Here is a 17,127-nt window from a genome sequence, read left to right as displayed (position 1 = left end):
GGTGTGTGGTGGGCAGATAGGGTTGGGGGAGGACCAGGATAGAGAATGGACATCAGTGTGGGTGTGAGCAGCATCTCTGGGACAAGGGAAGTTTTCAGCAGTCTATGGAAGTGACCCCAGGGGAGATTCCTAGCAGCAGGGGACATGGAACGTGAAGCCCCACTTCATATAGCCAAGTATGACTTTCAGTGGAGGGAGAGAGACCCCAAAACCCTTATCCCAAATTAATCTTGCATTCAACATGTGTAGGGATAAATACTAAGCAGAGATTGAAGGAATAGCCAACACATGATTGGCCCAACATGAGACCCACCTCATAGGAGAGAGCCAAACTCTGTCACTATTAATGATACTCTGCTATGCTTGCAGACAGGAGCCTGGCATAACTGTCTTCTGAGAGGCTTCATCCAGCGTCAGACTGAAACAGATGCAGAGACCAGCAGCAAAATAATAAGCCGAATTCCTCAGGGAGTTTTGTGAAAGAGTGGGAAGAGGAAGCCAGAGGGGTCAAGGACACCACAAGAAGACCTAGAAAGTAAACTAACCTGAGCTTATGGGGGCTCACCAACCAAAGAGCAAGCATGGCCTGGACCTAGACCCCTTACACATATGCAGCAGATGTATAGCTTTGGTAACAGGTGGGTCCCCTAACAATGGGAGTAGGGGCTGTCTCTAACTCTGTTGCCTGCCTTTGGATCCTTTTCCTCTAGCTTGGCTGCCTTGTTGGGCCTCAGTGGAAGAGGAAACCTTTAGACTTGCTGTGACTTGAGATGCTAGGGTGGGTCTCCCCTTCCCTGAGGAGAGAGGGGAATGGGGGGTGTGTACAGGGATGGAGAGTGGGACTGGGAGGAGAGAAGGGAGGAGGCTGGGTGCTGGATTTTGTTGAATGCTTTTTCAGCATCTAAGATGATTATGTGGTTTTTTTTCCTTTCCATTTGTTTATATGATGAATTACATTGATGGATTTCCATATATTGAACAAAACTACTATAGCTCATTTAAGCTATGCATGCATTGTGGTAAATGTGAGGTCAACTTGACTGGAGCAGAGTATACCCAGATATTTGGTCACACATTAGTTTGGACATGTATATAAAGATATTTGGGTGAGATTAACATTATAACACAGCAAGCTTTCCTCATGTGAATGGGCCTTATCCAACAGCTGAAAGGCAAACAGAAGAAAGTGATGGACCTTCCCCAAATGAGGGACTTTCCCATCTACTGGGATTCCTTTAAACTGGATCACACTGGCTTTTTCCTGCATTTGAATATAAACTGAGTAGTAGGCTGTTCTGCCAGCCTTTAGTTTGGAGCTGCATCTCTGGCTTTCCTAGATGCTTATCTCGCTTACTTCTTCCCTGCAAATTGCCAGCCTCCATAACCATGTGACTGGTTTCTTTAATAAACCCCTTTATTTTTCATGCATGCTATCAATGCTATTTCTCTAGAGAATCATAACTAATAAATAATATATGACATTGTAATTCAGTTCATTTCTTTTATCAATGTCTACATTATTTCTTAATCCTAAAATCTTGAACTCTTAATTTTTAATGTGAATATTTTATTTCGCATTTTGCACTGTAACATTGCACAGAGTTTGACAAATATATAGTATTCTTTATCCATATATCATATAAAACATAGAATGCAATGTGGTATAAGATAGTTTGACTGCCCTGAAACAATCTTTATGTTTAATCTATTGAAGTTTACTCTTATTAAATTTTATAAACTACTAATCTGTGAATATTCACATTTTACAAACTGCAATATAAATATAAATGCATGCTTTGTAGCTCTTTAGTGTAGTTTCTTTCTCTAGTAATGTTTATTATTCCTCTGTGTTGCTATGTGCTTTAATAAACTGATCTTTCTACTATGGAAGAAATTCTATTGCATATCCACCAAGAATAATAAGAATCCATGATACTCCACAACCTTGGCAGTAATAGGCTCTTTTTTTACATTTTTCTAATAGGAGAATAATGTACCATTTTTTGTATTAATCTTCATCTCTGTAATATCTTGTGATGCCAGTAGAATGGGTGTCATGCATAGCTACGGTCTTAGGACAAATCAACATTGTCTTGACATTGGTCATGTTTTCATCTCATTCATTTTACACATGTAAAATGTGGGGTGTAGTACTCTCCAGAAAGTTTTCCCTGATATTAATTGCCCCTCAAAAAACATAACAAGTCATTATATAGGCACCCTGGTTCCTATGAAAATAAACTTCCATCCTTGACCTAAAACAGCTTCTGACTTGTCTTTTATTCTACTTTTTAACAACTTATTTGTATTCATTTTACATGCTGATAGCAGCCTCACTTTTCTCCTCCTAGTCCTACACACTCTGCTCCCCCCCTCCCCCACCCCACCCCCCACTTCCTCCACTTTCATTCTCCTTAGAGAATGGAGAGATACCCCATGGGTACCAATCCACTCTGACACAGTAAGTCTCTGCAAGACTAGGCACACGCTTTCCACCCAAGGCCAGACAATTCAGACCAGCTAGGAAAACAAGATCCAAAGGCAGGCCTCAGTGTTAGAGAGGGGCTCTGTTTCAGATGCTAGGGACCCACATAAAGACAAAGCTGCTCATCTGTTACATATGTACAGGGGCCTAGGACCAGTCCATGTATGCTTTTTGGTTGGTGGTTCAGTCTCTGTGTCAGGATTATTTGACTCTATAGGTCTTTTTATGGAGTCCTTGACCCCTCTGGCTCTGTCAATTGTTCCCCCAACTCTTCCATAGGACTCCCTGAGCTCGAACTAATGTTGGGTTGTGGGTCTCTGCATCTCTGTTTCCATCAGCTGCTGCGTGAAACCTCTTAAAGGGGTTGTGCTAGATTCCTGTCTGCCAGCATTGCAGAGTAACATTAACAGCGTCAGGAATCGGTTCTCCTCCATGGGGTGGGTCTCAGGTAGCACTAGTGTTTGGTTGGCCATTTCCTCAAACTTTGCTTTATCTTTATTCCTGCACATCTTATAGGCAGGAAGAATTTTGGATTGAAGGTTTTGTGAGTGGGTTGGCGTCCTTACACCTACACCGCCTACAGGAGGTTGTTACTTCAGGTTACATACCCCTCTCTGCTAGGAGTCCCAGCCAGCGTGGTTCACATAGACTTTGTGGGGTCTCCTCTATCCCAGGTTTCTGGCATGTCCAAGAGAAGACCTCTTCTCCAATTTCTGTTCTTTTACAAGGCCTCCATCCCTACTCCTAATACCCACCACTGCCCCACTGCCCATGACCTCTCCTACCCAGTTCCCTCCATCCATCTACCTCCAATGCCTATTTTATTTCCCCTTCTGAGTGACACTCAAGCATCCACCCTTGGGCCCTCCTTTTACTTAGCTTCTTTGGGAAGGTGCATTGAAGCATAGTTATCTTATACTTTGTGACTAATATCCACTTATAAGTGAGTACATATCATGTGTGTATTTCTGGATCTGGGTTACCTCACTCAGGATGATATTCTCAAGTTCCACCTAATTGTTTACAAATTGCATGTTGTCTTTTGTTTTTAATAGCTGAGTAGTATGCCATTTTGTGAAGTATGCCATATTTTCTTTATCCATTCTTCAGCTGAGGAATATATAGTTGTTTCCAGTTTGTGGCTAGCCCCAATAAAACTACTACGAGCATAATTGAGCAAATGCCCTTGTGATATGCTGGAGGCACCTTTTAGGTATATGCCCAAGAGTGGTATAGCTAGGTCTTGAGGTAGATCAATTCTAAATTTTCTAAGAAACCTCAATTGATTTCCACAGTGTCTGTAAAAAGTTTGCACTGCCACCAGCAATGGAGGAGTGTCTCCCATGCTCCATATGTCTGCCAGCATATGCTGTTACTTGAATTTTTTTATCTTAGTCATTCTGAAAGATGTAAAATGGAAATCTCAGAGTCATTTTTTATTTGATATTCTTGATGACTAAGGATGATAAACACTTCTTTAAGTGTTCCTTGGCCATTAGAGATTTCTCTGTTGATAGTTTCCTGTTTAGCTATGTAACTAATTTTTTTAAAAATTGGGGTGTTTGGTTTATTGGTGTCTAATTTCTTGAATTCTTTATATATTTTTTATATTATCCCTCTGTTGGATATAGGGTAAGGGAAGATCTTTTCACAATTGGTAGGCTGCCATTTTGTCCTATTGTCAGTGTCCTTTCCCAAGCAGAGTTTTTCAGTTCATGAGATCCCATTTATTAATTGTTGATCTTAGTGCCTGAAATGTTGGTGTTGTGTTCAGACAATAATTTCCTGTGCCAATGAGTTCAAGGCTATTCCCCCAATTTCTCTTCTATTAGATTTGATGAATCTGGTTTTATATTGAAGGCTTTGATACATTTGGACTTGAATTTTGTGCAGGGTGATAGATATGGCTCTATTTGTATTCTTCTTCCTTATTTATTTATTTATTTGTTTTCATTGTGGTATTTTTAAAAATATTTTATTTATTTATTCACTTTAAATCCCAATCATAGCCCCCTTCGCCCTCTCCTCCCAGTCTCTCCCTCCCTCCCTCTCTTCCCTCTTCCCCCTATGTCCCCTCCACTACTGATCAGAAAAGGGGAGCCACCCCACCCCAGCACATCAAGTCATATCAGATCAGTGCCATTTATGGAAGATTATTTCTTTTTTCAATTGTATAGCTTTGGCTTCTTTGTCAAAATTCGGGTGTCTATCTGTATAGGTCTTCTATTTGACTCCATTGATCAACCAGTCTGTTTCTATGTCAATAACGTGCCAGTTTCATCACCAATGCTCTGTAGTTCAGCTTGAAATCAGGGATAGCGATGCCTCCAGATGTTCTTCTGTTGCACAAGGTTGTTTTTTAGCTATTCTGGATTTTTTGTTTTTCCATATGAAGGTGAGAATTGCTCTTTCAAGGTCTGTAAAAACTGTGTTGATATTTTTCTAAGAATTGCATTAAATCTGTAGATTGTTTACGGTAAAGTGGCAATTTTTACTGTTACTCCTGCCCATCCATGACCATGGAAGATCTTTCTGTCCTTTGATATCTTCTTCAATTTCTTTCTTTCTTCAGTGACTTGAAGTTCTTGCTATACAGGCCTTTAACTCTCTTGGTTAGAGTTATACCAAGATATTTTTTAATTATTTGTGGCTGTTGTGAAGGGTGTTCTTTCACTAATTTCTTTTTCAGACCATTTATTGTTTGTGTGCAAAAGGACTACTGAATTTTTGGAGTAAATTTTGTATCGAGTCACTTTGCTGAAGGTGTTTATCAGCTGTAGGAGATCTCTGGGAGAATTTTGGTGTCATTTATGTATATTGTCATATCATCTAAAAATAGTGATTCTATTACCTCTTCCTTTCCAATTAGTATCCCCTTGATCTTCTTTAGTTGTCTTACTACTCTAGTTAGGACTTCAACTACTATACTGAGCAGATACAGAGATACTGGGCAACCTTGTCTGTCATCAGTTTTAGTGGAATGGCTTTATGTTTTGGTCCATTCAATTTGATGTTGGCTATAGGTTTTCTGTATATTGCCTTTATTGTTTATAAATACGTGCCTTGTATCCCTGATCTCTCCAAGACTTTTAACATGAAGAGGTGTTCAATTTTGTCAAAGTTTTTCAGCATCTAATGAGATGATCATTTTTTTTCTTTCAGCTTATTTATGTGGTGGATTACACTGATGGATTTTCATATGTTGAACCACCCCTGCAACCCTGGGATGAAGCCTACTTAATCACAGTGCAAGATGTTTTTGATGTTTTCTTGGATTTAGTTTGTGAGCGTTTTCTTTAGTATTTTTTCATCAATGCTCATAAGGGATATTAGTGTGAAATTCTCTTTCTTTCTTGGATCTTTGTGTGATTTTTGGTACCAGGGTGATTGTGGCCTCATAGAATAAATTTGGCGATGTTCCTCCTGTTTCTATTTTGTGGAATAGTTTGAGGAGTATTGGTATTAGCTCATCTTTGACAGTTGGTTAGAATCCTGCTCTGAAACCATCTGTCCCAGATGGGGAGGGGTTGAGAGGGGGGCCTTTTAATGAATACTTCCTTAGGGGTTATAGAACTATTTAACTTGTTTACCTAGTCTTGATTTAACTTTGGTAAGTGGAATTTATCCAGAAAATCCCCTATTTCATTCAGATTTTCCAGTTTTGTGGAATATGGGCATTTGAAGTAAAACCCATTGATTCCTTAGATTTCCTCAGTATATGTTCTTATATCACCCTTTTTATTTCTGATTTTGTTGATTTGGACACTGTCTCTCTACCTTTCAGTTAGTTATTTTGTTGGTGATGCTTACACCTACAGTTCCTGTTCTCTTGCCTAAGTTTCCAATCCCCAGGATTCCTTCAGTTTGTGTTTTCATTGTTGTTTCTATTTCAATTTTCATATCTTGAACCATTTTATTCCTTTTATTCACCTGTTTTTATTTTCATGTATTTCTTTAAGGGATGTATTCGTTTCCTCTTTAAAGACTTCTCTCTGTTTGACTGTATTTTCCTGTATTTCTTTAAGAGATTTTTTTTTGTTTCTTCTTTAAAGGCCTCTATCATCTTCACAAGAATATATTTAAGGTCACTTTATTGTATTTCAGCTGTGTTAAGATATCCAGGGCTTGTTGTAGTAGAATAGCTGGGCTCTAACAGTGCTATATTGCCCTGGTTCTTGTGGATTTTGTTCTTATGCTGGCCTTTAGGCATCTAGTCGTCCTGATGCTGGATATGTGCTCCTGCTGCTCTGGCAGTCTTTCTCAGGAGGTGGACAGAGCTGTGAGCTGGAGGCTGAATCTCAGGGAATAGCCAAACCTCTCTTCTGATGGCCGTATTCCAGTTGGACTTGCAGACAGGGGATTGGGATTAGGGGGGTATAACTTGGATGATCCTGGATCCCAGCAGGTTTCCTGGGAAGAGGGTAAAGCTGTGAGCTAGAAGCTGGAACCAAGTGTCGCTCAGGCCAATCTGCCCTCCTCGAGATAGTGAGTAGAGTCATGGGCTGGAGGCTAGATGTTCCTGGGGCCTGGGAGATCTCCTTGGGGAGACAGCTCATTCCACTCTTTAAGGTTAAATGTTGGTGCATCCCATCATACACTTGTCTAATTGGATGTACTTCTTAAATGGTTCAAAAACATGACTTTATATTAAAGTATGAGTGAGAAATACTTGTAATTGCTACATTTTTTTCCATTTCCTTATAAGCAGGGTTTCAATAAGGAACTTGACCAAATGGAGAGAGAAGGCAGGTAGGAAAGTAGTCAACTATTTAATGACTTACCTTGTCAGACCATTTGAAAAATTATAGCACTATAGACTGTGTCCAAGTTCAGGCAATATAATGGATCCACTTTAACTGGCAATATTGTAATGTTGGAGTACAAATAACATGCACTAGTTGAATGAATAAGGCATTGTGGTTTTGACACGGTACTGCTGACTTACTGTAGTGATCCTTAATGTCTCTATATCAGTGGCCTCAATTCTGGTGCATTTTATATGTCATGTTTTTTTTCTAAATTTGTTATTTTTTTATTTTATGTATATCAATACTTACCTGTATGTATATGTAAGTGCACTCCAAATATGCAGTGCCAACAGATGACAGATGATCTTGTCAGATCACCTGTAAATGTGAGCCTCCATGTCTGTCCTAAGGAGTGAACCTTGATACAAGTTGAGAGCAGTAAGTGCTCTTAACTGCTGAGCCATCTCTCCAATCCTTCTATATCATATATTACTAATGCTCACCTAAAACTTCTAATGTATTCATTAAAAAACATACTAATATAATTATGTATTAAATGTATGGACTTATCACAATTCAGAGCACAAATGATAATCACAGATATCTTTACATATTTCAGTAATATGGGATTTTTACTGTCTATGTAAGTACTTCCTATATTTTCATTCCTTACATCTGAATTGTTAGTATAAACTGTGTGCTCTGGGTGGTTAGTAAAAGCCTATCAGCATCACACAGGTAGCCTCATCTGTATTGGTACTGATAGACTGAACTGACACACCACAGACACTTACCCTACAGCCTGCCTGCAAATGCTGTTACAGCTGTTAAATGGCTTTCAGCCCAAATTGAGTGACAGTAAATGTTTATTTCAAGCCTTCCCAATTCAACAATTGAGATTATAGCATGTGGCATCTATTGTATAGTACCTTGTTTCATCACAAGAGAGTGAAATGGGGTTCAATATAATTGCCCGAGAGATGATGGGTTGGATTTGCCAGTAATTCAAGAGCTACTGAAACAGTCCTGCTCATTTTTACCACCTTGTCAGGTATTCCTACCTCTGCCCCTCCTATACAACCTGTGTACAAAGTCCCTGTCTTATTTGAAATAAAGAAAGCACAGAAAGCTTATTGTATATTGACTTTACCTTGGTTTCTCATAGTGTTTCTGAACAATGAATTGCAATATTGACAAATGTGTCTATTATAGGCAGAGAGTGGAATAAACTGACAACTAGATTTAATCAGTTCTCCCCCAAGAGCATCCTGTAAAGTCAGCTTTTTAAAAGTGGGTTAATTTTCAGTTAATTTATCAGGAAAATCATGAATAATGAAATAAAATGTTCATTTGAAATTAGCAGGAGCAAACGCCTAGTGCACAGTGTTAAGAGCTGTACTTTGAGGTGGAGCTTTGAGCTGAAATCTAAGATTTGCTGTGTCTGCTTTCCTGAGCCACAATCTCCTCCTGAGACTTTGGATAAGACCTTTGAATAGTAGATATTTCATTTTCCTTATTTATCTAAGAGCAATGATATTTTACATATAACTACAGAGTTTTCTATGAAAGTAATACCTTCTAGTATGTGAAAATTACTTAAGAAAGTATTATGCCCTGTATCAACGTTTGTTATTCTACAAACTATCCTGTAAACACACAGTACTGTGCTTGTTTCTATGGAGGTTACTCAGGCAGACAGTATCATTGGGGGCAGTTTGATGTTCTTGCTAACAACTCAAAAGCTCAGAGCCAAGACTAGCTTGTGCAGATTTGTCTTCTCTACCTACTAAGTAACTCATGATCTTTAAAAGAAAAAAAAACCTCGTGGTACTTAAGAAGTATCCTCATTTAGACAAAGAAGAATCTTTGTTTTTCAGTACAGGGTTTCTCTGTATAGCCATGGTTGGCTTGGACTCACATTGTAGACCAGGCTGCCCTCGAACTCACAGAGATCCACCTGCCTCTGCCTCCTGAGTGCTAGAATTACAGGTGTGCACCACTGTGCCCAGTCAAACAAGACATATTAAACACTGGAGTTTATCTGACAAACATGTGGTAAATTATAAATTAGTCTTTGCCTTAAGTAGCAACCAGATGCAAAGTGTTAAATCAGGCAGTTCCATCGAGACATCTTTCCATGCTTTGGTTTCTCTCTCTCTCTAGTTGGGCAGTTACTCGTGTTCTTCTGTCATTGGAGAGTTTAGACTTTGAGCCCCAGGCTGCAATGGCTTAAGGATTTCCAGCAAGCTGTAGCTTCCTAGAGGCTTTTTCTTCTCCAGACAGCACCACCCCAGGGACAAGTCTCTAACACAAGTAGTACTGTGGTATTTTCAACATCACAAGCATAGTACTTAGACTCCAACACCAAGAAAATCTTTAAATTTGCTTCCACCTCTTCCTTTTATTCTCTATTTTTCTAAGCAGTCTTCTTCTCTGCTTTGTGTGCGTGCGCGCGCGTGCGTGTGTGTGTGTGTGTGTGTGTGTGTGTGTGTGTGTGGCAATCACCAAATTTCTTACCTAATGTCGTATTATATAAATTGTGACCTTACTATACTAATCAAAATGTAATTATCAAACACTTTACATGAATCTATATAGGCACAGCTTTCTGAATTATTCCACATTGATCTGTTTCTTGTTTGTTATTCTTGAGCATGGTGTGAGTCAGGTCATTCTGAAAACAAGCAAAATGATTCTTGGGGTGGCCCCTCATTCTTCCTTAGATAAAAACTAGACTCCTTACTATGGTCTTGAAGCCCCAGCATGATATAGCCACAATTCATATTCCTGGACTTTTAGAATGTTGCCTTTAAAGTGCCCCATTTTCTGGAACATTCTGATTCAGCCATACTTCTGATTTCTATACATTGAAATGTTATTTCTCACACAGTGCACTCCTTTCTCCATGTGAAATTCACACTCCTTACATATTTGACAGTTCAGTTAATCTAGAAAGCTATCTATGACAAGCTACTCACTAAATCTGTTTCGTTCCTTCTTGATCCTCTTAATGGGATATTTTATTATTTTTATGGTGATTCTTAAAGAACGCTTTATTTTGAAATATTTTTTTTGGTTGTAAGAATCACCCTACACCCTTGAATACTTTATGAAGACCTTATTGCTTAAGCAGTTAGTTAGACACTGATTATCTATAAAGGTGTTTTGTACCTGGTCCCTGGTTACTCTGCAGGGCCTTCCCAAGCTGATGGAAGCTGTGACACCATGAAGGGGCAATAGTGGGAAGAAACAGATCTCCTAAGTGCCTTAGAGGAAGTGTTCCTTATCAGGGCCCTCGAGTTATCACAGAGCTCAGGAGTGTACACTTCAGCAAGGGCCCAGGGGGCAATGCTCCCTGAGATGAATTAAGCTCCAGCCCCTTCTGACCTTTCCAGAATAATGGCTGGGAAAAGGGAACAGCACTGTGGAGGGCAACCTATGTATCTCTTATGTCGAAGTCATGCTGAGCTGAAGCAGCCAGCACCAAGCTTTAGGAGTGACCACAGCAGGCAGGGAAGGGAAACCTTCACTTGAAGCAGCAATGTACATGCATGCATGACAAGGCAGGATTCCTCAAGGACAGGTTGCTCAGGCCTGGGTGTGGGGTTTCTTGTTTTTTTCTTTTGTGTGAAGGAATATGGGGGTGCAGTTAGGTGTTTCCTTAACCAAGTCCACCCTTTATGTCTCCTAAGGGTAACTCTCACCCACCTGAGTCATCCAAAGCCTAGCCTGGCCACCCCAGCTTTTCTTACAAGGCACTTGTTACAGGGTTGCTGAGTGGGCGGGGGTGGGGGGGGGTGGGAGGAGGCAAGAGATGGGAGATGGCTCTGGCAGTTGCATCTATTCTACACAGCCACAAGTGAGAGTTGAGGTGGTCAAGGACTTAGGGGCTACCGTAGTACAAGCACACAGGCAGGCCAATGAGCATGGTGGCCAAGAAGAAGACGGCTGTGAGCTGCAGCTGTAGCAGCGCCGCTGAAAGCACAGCGTAGACCACCAACGAGCAGGAGACAATGAAGTGACGTGTGATGCTGCTGCCATCCTTCATAGCAGATGACATGAGCAGTCCATTTACAGCCTGGTTCAGCACCGCAAGCCCTGTCCGTGCAGAGAAACCCTCTAGGAAGCCTGGGCCTCGGCCAATGCCAGCATACATTCTTAGGTTCAGGATCGCCCCAAAGGTGTAGAGGTAGAGGTTCTGAAGAGCTCAGGGCAACCCCTGTCACTTCATGAATAGCTCTGTGTATGCTGATGACAAGCCCGGAGATGAGATAGTATAAGATGAGGAGCAGAAGTCCCAGTAGAGTGGTATGCAAGGGCATGGGATGGACTCCAGCTGTTAATGGGGCCCAGGAAGGATGTTTGTAGGTTGCTGAAAGCCACCCGATGCATCGCAGGCTCCTGCAGCCATCAGCAACAGCAGTACCAATCTCTGACAGGCAGAGAGGCGGTGCCCAAGGCAGAGGCAGAACAACAGAGCTATGCTTCCAATCTTGAGACTGCTCAGCACGGGATAGGTGCTGGGGTCCATGTAACGCTGCAGATAGACCACCAGGTGGTTGTTGGCGCTGTAGAGCCGGGATGAGAGTGCAAAAGGTACAACCTGGCGACAGGGTGGCACATCCTGGGGCCATATTTGCCAACCTACCAGGAGGGAGAAGGCGGCGCACGCAACAGTAGCTTGGTCAGCTCAGTGAGTAACACAGCTGAGGAGGGCCAAAAGGGCACTCGGCCATTTCCGTGGCACAGTGCTAAGAATGGTGCATGGGTGCCAAACATGGCAGTGAATAGGAATAGCATGAGGGTTCTGCAAGGCTTTCTTGGTCGGTCTACGCCCGGCATACCTCCATATTCTACACTCATGGCGCACACTAGACCCAGTGTGGCCTGTGTAGCTGGCAAGGGTCAGAGAAGCCTGGGATACACTTGAAAGAAAGTAAGAGAATACTGAGGGTCAGAGTCAGCTGCACATTCCACAGTTAGGTTTTGACGTGGGGTGGGGGCTCATGAACCATAGTTTTGGGGTCAGTCCCACGGAACTAGGGAGGGAAAGAGTGTAGGGTGCAGGCTGACAAACCAGCTGTCCATTCTCTGCAGGAAGAAAAGCAAGGACGAGCGAGGAAGAATAGGCTGGGACAGCAAATGAACAATAGCAAGGGAGCCAGATAGAGTGTTTGTGACTGAAACATGCTCATCCTGCTTCCTCAGTGGATCTAGTCAGGCCCCTTTCGTAGCGACCCAAAGTTGTTCTTCAGTGCCTTCCCCACGTTGGCTACAGCATATGCCTGAGCTGCATAGAGGCCAGTGCAAGTGCCCACTGCAAAGCCCAATACTGCTGATGCTCTCAGTTGGCCACCACATAGTCTGCTAGGAATCCCCTGAGGAATAGGGAGGACAAAAGTGAGCCATCCTGGCATACACCGCTGTTGACTTCGTCTTTCACAGGTAGACGCTCTGGCTGGTTCTTGAGAAATGTCAGGTCCTTAAGCTTGGGCAGAAAATCATTGTCATCCGCCATCTTCCCCTGGCAAACTTCTTAAAGTAGTTCTGAGATTATATTATAATTAATAATTCCCCATGTTCCCTTTATTTTCATGGGCTCTTTCTTTTTATTTGTATATATATAATAAGTATATAAAATATATTACATGTACGCATGTATGATATAATAAAATACACATAAATATTTCTAAATATATATAAGTAGAACCTACGCAGCGTTACCAGACTATGGTTTCAAGGCTGACTATCAGTGTTAATGGCCTGGGGAAAATTATTTATCCTGCTCTCAGCATTGTTTAATTGCCTATAATTCCTTGTCTGGAGTTGAAGTCTTGTGAGCTTCCCCCTTTCCACATTAGCATGTCTTTTGGTTTTATTCTGGTTTAGGTCTTGTTAAGGCAACCATGATGGTGAGATTTTACGTGTGTAGCTTTTTAAAATGTACTTGTCTTTTTTAACTTTTTTTTTATATATACATTTATATTGTTGCACATATCTACACTAGACTACCTATAGCAAGGAGAAGCATGACACATTCAGGAATTATATAAATGTTACATTCTTAGTGTTTTGGCTATTTGTATTTGACAGCCTTGAAGAAAACATCTTTCTATCTTGTTGAGTCTAAAATTCTGAATGTAAATCAATCTGCAACACATCTTGTCATTATCAACTTAAAACATCTGTCTAGACCTAAAAACATCTTAACCCCTAAACAATTAAGCTTCATTGCAAAACTAAGCTACTTGATCTTCAACTCCATCAGAAACTTGAAAAGGAGTAAACTTGATTACCTGAGCCTGAGTACCCCAGGAATGCAGGTTAATAGCTTTCCAAATGAGAAGATGACAGAGATAGTTTTCTACTTGAATAGTCACCCAAAACTCTCTATTATGTTGGGGCATCTTCTTCAGCCCAAAATATCTGACAGACATATTTGTGAGGCAGGAACTATTGAGGACTTGCTTACCCTGTCTTGGCAGAGTTTGACCGTTGACTCTGCCTGCATCCAAGCTTGCACTTTTCAAGGCAGAATTATGTCTGTGGTAGAAACGAGGACATTTTGCACAGTGGCTTGTTTACCATATTTAAAGCCATCTCCATAAGGAGGTTATTTGATACTCATTATCCTCTATGAGGTAGGCTGGGTGTTGCCAGGAGTTAACCTGCCTCATTATCAGAGAATCTTTAAAATAATAAAAACATTTTAAATGCCATATTCTGAATGTCTCTAAGGTTTTTAACAACCTTATCTAACTACCCTGCCTTATCTCTCTATAGAATCATATCTCTCTTCCACACCCAAGATGCATACTCCTGTGATAAAAATGCATGTGTTTATAATAATAGCACCTAATAAAGCTCACAAAAACCCTGTGACTTAAACACTATGGAACACACCTGCTGCCTACAATCTTAGCAGAACTTGTCTATAATCCCTTCATGACAGAGGATGAGACAGGAGGATCAGGAACTCTAAGTCAGTCTGGGCTGCACTGTGAAACCTCATCTTAAGACAATAAGATTAAAAATACAAATGCTTCTGCTTTCTGGCTTTTGAATCTCATAAGAAACCAAATATCTGTTTTCAATTAAGTAGATCTCAACTAATGGTATATATTTGTGTGAAAATATTTTAAAGGTACAGATGCCTCTGTGAATACCTAATTACAGAGTTACAAATCACATTTTTAAAAATAGAACTTACATTCTCTTTAAGTCATTCAGTTAGTTGTATACAGTGAACACATGCATGGAAAAGAAAAAGAAAAAAATATAAAAAGACATTAAATGTTGCACTGGATTTGTGGTATGTGTATTTGTGTTGTGCATGCATGTGTGTGTGTGTGTATGTGTGTATTGGGTGTGTGTGTAGTAAGTCTATGTGTTCACATGTATGATCATGGAGAGAGGTTGACACTTCTGATCTTCCTCTGTCCTTCACCTGATTTGGAGAGACAGGATCTTTTAGCTAGCCTTCAGGTCACTGCCTGGCTATAGTGACTGTTCAGGGAGCCCTGGAATCTCTCTGTTTCTGCCCACTATTACAAGTACTGAAAGGGTTCAGCTTTCATATACCAGCTGATATCTGAACCCAGCTTCTCACGGCTAGACACCAAGCACTTTAGCCACTAAGCTAGTCCTTGAATCCCCAGATCAGTGAATTTCAAGTATGTTCCTGCACTGGAAGTATCAGCATAATTTGGAACCTTGACAAGAAGCATCAGTTCTCGTCTATAGTTAGACTACACTCCAGATATGCAGGAATGTAGACATACTACAGTGTTGAGCACAGAAATCTGTACTTTCATCAAGTTTAGAGGCATTGCTTATACAGGTTAAAACTTGGGGGAAAAATATTCTAAAGCACACTTAAGGCAATGCTGGTATTGCCTACCCCACATACACGCCGAACACATTACAGTATGTCGTTGTAGTAGACTTTCTCTTTGAGAACAGGCCTAACTTTAGAATCTTTCTCAACACAGAGGTCCCCTAAGCCACTGACCATCAGTTATGACTTAAGTGTGTGATTGCTCCTGTGTCTTAGTAAAAAGAAAACTGTTGAGGACACAACCTTGAGCATCAAAGGAGAAGGAACAAAAATGATAAGCATGAAGACCTGCAATCTCCTGTGTCTGTAAGGGAGGAGAGCAAAAAATGAAATGTGATGCTTCTGCAAAGACAGGAATAGACAGGTTCAGAAGGAAACTAGATTAAGGAGATCATAAGGGACATAACAAAAAGGACTTGGGTCAGAAGAGAACAGCTTTGGTGGCATCATTCTTTAACTTATCCTACTAATTTTTATTTAGTTTTGAACTGTATTAGAGCCCCATAGCTGAGTATCTAGAGGCATATTTTGATATGGAAGGTATGAGGAGAGATTTTCCCAAATCACTGGTCATATTGGATGAGAAAGATGAGAGGAAGAATATTTTAATTTCTTTATCACAATATTTCCAAGAAGGCAGAAATTAAAACAATTTTAAGGTTTGCATTTTGAAAATTCATGATGATGGGTTTAATAGAATTAACATTAAAACCTTTTAGCACCCGGAGTGTGATTGTGTGAAAAAGCCTTTTTTTCTGTCATGTGTGGCTCTATCCCTGTAATGCTGGTGTTTTCCTTTTATGAGGTGAGGGGCATTTCAAAGGAAAACGCAATGACAATTTTGTTAAACCATTATCAGTTTGAAGGATAAAAAGGTCCATGATAGTGTACAAATAACCCTATCCACAATGTTTTAATGTATTTATAATGACCCCATTTAATAAATATCTCTTATATTGCCCATTATATTGCAACTGTTTTTAGAGCTTGAATCGTGCATGCTGAATGTGCTTCCAAAGCTAGAATTTGTGTAACTCTGCTGTCACCAACAGGTGGCTGAGTGAATTAAATGTTTTAATCATAGGACATTTCCAGTATATCTAACAGTTAAAAGTTGAGGAATGCGATATACTGTTATTTTTCTTAAGCTTGAGATGTTCTGTGGAGCACAATCAAGCATTAACATATTACAGCTGGGAAAGTGATTATTATTTTTTCATTTGCCTGAAGAGGAGAGTATGGACATATATCAGCCAAACAGCTATCTGGGTTTTTTATTCTCTAGCAGTAGATTTATTTCACCATTAAATGCAGAAAGATCATCAATATCCACTACATGGCTTCAATTAACTGAGCATTTTGTCAACCACTGCCATTCTCCAGCTGCCGGATATACTATAGAAGAAAATAAAGAACCTGGCTCATTTTCTCATCTTCCTTCTCAATTAAACAACAGAAAACAGAATAACAAGGAGACGTAAAAACTGAGCCTGACTATTATTTGGCATCTGTACTTCTAAAGGCAATTTGTGAAAACGTACTTCTAAAAGCAGTTTGTGAAATATGTGTAAGGAAAGGCCAATATAAAGACAAAGAAAAATTATTTTGGAAATGTTCTTCTTCCCCCATCTTTTTCCACATTGTACCACCATGCTTATTCTGTTCCCAAGAGTGCCTCACTGTTAACCAAAACATAAAAGGAGTCATAAAGTGGTCCTCTTCAGCCAATACAAACATACCCAAGTAGGGTCGAGGCCAACCATGAAAAAGAAAAAAAACTATTAGTACAATTCCACTTAATGATAGCAATGTCATTATTCCATTTTTAATAGCACAAATAATTTTCATATTATCAGTTAAATATTATTTCTTAGTTGAATACGCCATGTGGAGACAATATTAGTTTTCACATGTTTTTAACATATCTGGGACAATATTAGAAAGTGGGAAGATTTATTGGAACTGATAGTTTCAATGTTTAACATCAACTAGACTTATTACTCTGGGCTGAGATAAAGCAGAGTATTAAAGCTACACAAGCTTGTGGTATTGGAGTT

General features: G+C 40.1%; 1 protein-coding gene and 1 pseudogene across 2 annotated transcripts in view; both read right to left on the bottom strand.

Moving 5' to 3' along the window:
• Positions 1-17,127, bottom strand: part of LOC311586746 (uncharacterized protein) — a 290,778-nt gene that overhangs the window by 36,254 nt on the left and 237,397 nt on the right. The gene's annotated exons all lie outside the window — the stretch shown is intronic.
• Positions 11,037-12,096, bottom strand: LOC311586689 (putative UDP-sugar transporter protein SLC35A4; annotated as a pseudogene). Its single transcript has one exon. The product of its transcript is annotated as a putative UDP-sugar transporter protein SLC35A4 (transcript).

The sequence above is a fragment of the Acomys minous genome (genome assembly GCF_964271855.1).
Source record: "Acomys minous genome assembly, chromosome: 16".
Classification (NCBI taxonomy): Eukaryota; Metazoa; Chordata; class Mammalia; order Rodentia; family Muridae; genus Acomys; species Acomys minous.
The sequence above is the reverse complement of the archived record's forward strand: the minus strand, read 5'-3'. Positions and strand labels throughout refer to the sequence as shown.